The following is a 4,923-nucleotide window of genomic DNA, read 5'->3' as shown; positions in this document are numbered from 1 at the left end:
CCCCATTTTACAGATGAGAAAACTGAGGCTCAGAGCAGTGGCTGATGCATAATTTGAACCTGTGTCGTAGAGACTCCAAAGCCATGTGCAACTGCCATCCATTCAGCGAACACCAATTAGATGCCTGCCCCGGGCTGGGCTCAGGATGGGGCCCTAGCAACAGAGCCATGAGCCACACCCATGAAGGGCTGTGGGTACCCGTTCGCCAGAGGGCGCAGGATCCGGCTCCCAGGCTTCACCCTCCTCTCTGCTTTGGCTCAGAGTCAGGTGGTGACGATTGTCAGCCCTACAGACTATCAGACCAACCTTCTGACTCCCCCTCTTTGCCACCTGTGAGCACCCACGTGCTCTTTCCTGCCCTCTTTTGGGATGAGACAGGAGCCCCTGGGAGGGATGCTGTACATTGGCCATGTGGCTTCTGGGGTGTGTCTCCCAGGACCACCAGCCTGCAGGAGGACTGGGGGGGGGCATGAGCATGCGCAGCCCCCCATGAGACGTAAATGGGGACACCCCAGGTCAAGCAGACCCAGAATTGCTTGGCATTCGGAGTCCGACCCCTCAGAGTCTCTTAGGACCCAAGAGCTGTCGGAGTTGGGATTTTCCACCTGGTCCTGCCCTCTGCACCGTCCAAAGCACCGCGGCTCAGCACCTTTTCTCAAGAATGCTCTGCTACTGGCTCCAGCGTTTTCTCTTGAGCCACTGATGCCCGTCCTGCAAGTTCTGATGTGGGTGCCGGGAAAAGGCAAGAGTCACAACAGCAGCCTGGCCTGACGAGGACTGTACAATGCCCCCAGATTGCGAAGCTGCCAAAATGTAGAAAGGGTCATCGTAGAGTCCATCAAACACGGCGAGACAAGGAAGGAGGTTGGGTGCCGTCTTGAGGAGAGACCAGCCTGGCAGTGACCGGTCCTTGGGCTCATCAGCAGGCGGGCTGGCTGGGCTGTGTCAAGACCCTGGGTGGCCACTGGGGTCGGAATGCGAGCGCTGCGTCCTGCTGGCTGGGTGCCCTTCGTTGACCTTCCTGGGCCTCTGTCTCCTGGTGTGAAACGGGGCCCACGATACCCAACTCATAGGGTCGTTGTGAGGCCTCAGGGAAAATGTGTAGAAAGAAGACGTGAGTGTTGATGCTTAGCAAATATGGGAGCCTCTACGCATCTGGTGGTCAGAGGTTGACAGGGGACACCAGACAGGCCTGGCCCAACTCCTGGCAGCCCGTGTCCGTAACCCCTCCGCAGATGCAGGACAGCCACGAGCCCACCTTGTGGGGCTGGGAGGGTACATGAGGGAAGAGGACGGTCCATGCGCAGCGGCCACTGAGTTCCCGCTGGCCCCGGGCATGGCCTCCTTCCCCTGTACACTTGTGCTCATCCTCCTCGGCGGTGCGAGTGGGCACGACCGTCCCGGCCCCGTTGCCCGGTCAGCCTCGGCCACCAGCGCATCTGCCCACTGCCCCCGCTGGGTCTCCCCGGCCTCTGGCCTCTGGCATTTGTTTCCAGTTCTTCCCAACCTTTCAAATCTCCAGCTGATCAGCTCCCTGAGCTCAAGGACCAAGGTCAGAGGCAGAAATAAAGACAAAACAGCTTAGCTGTCTTCAGTCACATTAGCTGTTGCGGGGAAGGGCAGTAAAACAGAGATGAGATATCAGGTCTGACACAGAAACACAGAGTAGAGTGACCAGGGGGCAGATGGCAGGCTTTGGAACCAGGCAGACCTAGGTGCTATCTGGACTGCCTTGGGTGAGCCCCTGCTCCCACTGGGGCCCGGCCCTTTGGGCTCAACACAGCAGTGATTACTACGATCCTTAGTATTATCAGTCTTGTACGTGTAGGAGGCTCAGGGCTCCGTCCCGGGCCCACCGTTCTTCTCTACACGCCCCCCGCCCCCGCCGGGTGTCTTCACCAGCTCATGACCCTAGTCCCATCCAAGGTCTGCTTCCAGCTGGGCTTCTCCCCCCGAACATAGACACAAACACCCCCCTGTGAGCTGGACATCTGCCCCGAGGTCTGGTACCCGTCTCTACATCAGCGCATCCAGAACTGAGCTTCCGGCCGCCCTGGGTATGGACCAGGTACTGTGGATGCATCTATGAGAAGCGGGGGTCCGGGCCTCCTAGGAAGGGGAGCCCAAAATCATCGGAGGTAGGAGGAGACTGCACAGGGACTGCTGAACACCCCCCCACCCCACGATCGCTGAGCTGAAAGGGTGACGCCGGAGCTGGCGTCCTGCCACGTCTTGTTGCTAGGGTACCCCTGCCCCCGATTGTGCCGGGAGAGGGGTCCCTGCTTCTCTGCTGGGGTCAGCTCTGCCTCTGTGACTCCCACCCTGGAGATCTGGATTTCATGTCTCTCCAGACAAAAGAAAAGTGGGGCTATAGGAGTCCACCGCCCGGGAGTCCAGGGAGGCCTCTGCGGCGTCTGCTGCTTGATTTCCACAGAGAGCAAACCTGCCCTGAAGGCGCCCTGCAGTCACCCAAGGGCTCCAGCCGGCCCACCATCCTCGGGCCTCCCATCTTGACCTACCAGCATCACACACCCCAGCCGCATCCTTCCTCGATGAGTTATTCTTTCCTTACTGGGAAATTACAATAGTGGTATATTTTAGTTGCTAAAATTCTATGATAAAGAAACAAACAGGAAAGATGAAAAGTCAGTCCTCAAGCCACCTCCCCCAGAGCTCCCTGCTGTTGACGGTTCTCTGCACAGGTGTGTGTGTACATCTGTGTGAATGCACGTGCAGGACTTGAAACGCTGCAAAGGGGGAAAAAAGATGCAAAGGGGGTCTTGCCAATACTGTAGTTCTGCATCTTGCTTTTATTTTCACTTACTAAGCTGAGAACTTTTCTCAGGGCCAGAGCAGAGTCTTGTTATTGGCTGTATAGTTCTTTGTCATGCAGCCACCTTCCTGCCGCAGGACACACAGGTGGCTGTTTTCTTCTTGCCCTAGTACAGACCACGAGGCATGGGACACCTTCGGCGTTTGGCAAGGATATGTTCCTAAAAGTGGGATTTCTGGGTCACAAAGTGCGTGCATTTTAAATGTGGCTAAGCCTGCCCAGCTCACCTTCCCGCTGAACGAGGCACTACGCTCGTCCCGTGTCTGTGGCACAGGTGCATCCCTGACCCTCCTTTCAGCTCTGCCCCCCCCCACCCCCGCCGTGGGTTTTTCCCATGACTGCTGAGGTTAGGGACCGAGTCAACTGTTCACCGGCCAGGAGTGTTTCTTAGTCTCTGAGTTACCCCTTTCTCTCCTTTGCCCAGTTTTCTCTACTGGGCTGTATGTGTCTTACTTATGGGCTCACGGAATCTCTTTAGATGTCACACCATTAATCGTTTGTCCGTTGTACATGTTTTAAATATTTTCTCACAGTCAAATGTCCTTTAACTTTGTTTCTCGTGTAATTTTGCCATGCGTCAGCTTTTCATTTTTATGGCGTCAAATCTGTCGGGCTTTGCTTTTCTAGCTTCTGGATTTTGTCTTGCTTGGGAGGATCTTCCAAGATCTTGAAAATATTCTCCTCTCTTTTCATCCAGTGATTTTATAGCTTTGTTTTTCCCTTTTACAGGCTTGATCCATCTGCAATGTATTTTGTGGTGTGACACTCCCTTTTTTGGGAAACCTGGTCCAGCCCGGGCGTACACACAGATGCTCCCACTGGCCCATTCTCCCACCCACCCATTCCTTCACTCGTGCCCTCCACAGTGTTTTGAGGCTTCACTACGCCCCCAAACACTGAAGATACAGCAGGGTCTGCCCTCACAGGGGCCACGTCTGCGTGGGGGAGACAGGTGGCAAACGAACAAACACGCAGTTAGCTAATGCGACTTCAGGTAATAGGGCGGGGAATGGGACAAGGGGACAGAGAGTTAACACGGAGGTGATATTTTCAATAACGTAGTCAGGAATGGCCTCTCTCAGAACACAGCCAAAGCCAGAGATGCTGAGACATGAGGGAGGAGCCGCCTGGCTTCCTGGGAAGACGCTCAGAATGGAGACAGCAGCAAGCGGACGTGCTCCTCCAGGGCAAGGACAGCGTGAAGGTCGTGTGCTCCACGTAGGGGCTGGGGGGCGGTGGGATCACGGGGCCTCGGAGCCCCTGGGAAGGGGCAGCTTTCGCTCTGTTATTGGGAGGGTTTGATGGTGGCCTTTGGTACATGCGGTGTCTTAGGAGGAGGTGGGCAGGTGGGCGTGTGTCTTTCTTTTCTGTGGGCCTTTCAATGCGGGTGCAGGGGGCCCCCCACGCCACACTCCCCACACTGCACTCTCACTCCTGTGGGCTTTCTTTTTTTTAATTCATTTATTTTGGGCAGTGTTTGGTCTTCGTTGCAGTGTGCAGGCTTCTCATTGCCGTGGCTTTTCTTGTTGCAGAGCACGGGCTCTAGGCACGCGGGCTCCAGTAGTTGTGGCACGCGGGCTCAGTAGTTGTGGCTCGCGGGCTTAGTTACTCCGTGGTATGTGGGATCTTCCCGGACCAGGGCTCGAACACGTGTCCCCTGCACTGGCAGGCGGATTCTCAACCACCGTGCCACCAGGGAAGCCCTCTCCTGTGGTCTTAATAGCCACTAACGTGCAATGTCACACCCTGGCATATAGGGAGCCTTCCACGGGCATCCGAGCACACCTCGTTGGAGCCTCACACCCAAAAGCTGCCACTGTGGACTCCTTCAGTGCCTCTGCAGGCTCGAGAGAAGGAGCTGGGGACGGAGGCTGGTCACCGGCTGGCGGGGGAGGCCACGCAGAGGACAGCAAGCCTGCCGCCGCCTGGACCAGCAGAGGCTCAGCCTCCGGCTGCACACTGCTCCCTGGACTTGGGAGACGGCGACAGCGGGTCACCCAGGTGACGGCACCCGTGCCTCATCACAGCCCGGGAGGGTCTGCAGAGCTGGCCAGGGCGAGGAGGGAGCCCCGAGCCAAAGTAGGAGGCAT

The sequence above is a fragment of the Balaenoptera ricei genome, assembly GCF_028023285.1.
Source record: "Balaenoptera ricei isolate mBalRic1 chromosome 7 unlocalized genomic scaffold, mBalRic1.hap2 SUPER_6_unloc_1, whole genome shotgun sequence".
Taxonomy (NCBI): domain Eukaryota; kingdom Metazoa; phylum Chordata; class Mammalia; order Artiodactyla; family Balaenopteridae; genus Balaenoptera; species Balaenoptera ricei.
The sequence above is the reverse complement of the archived record's forward strand: the minus strand, read 5'-3'. Positions refer to the sequence as shown.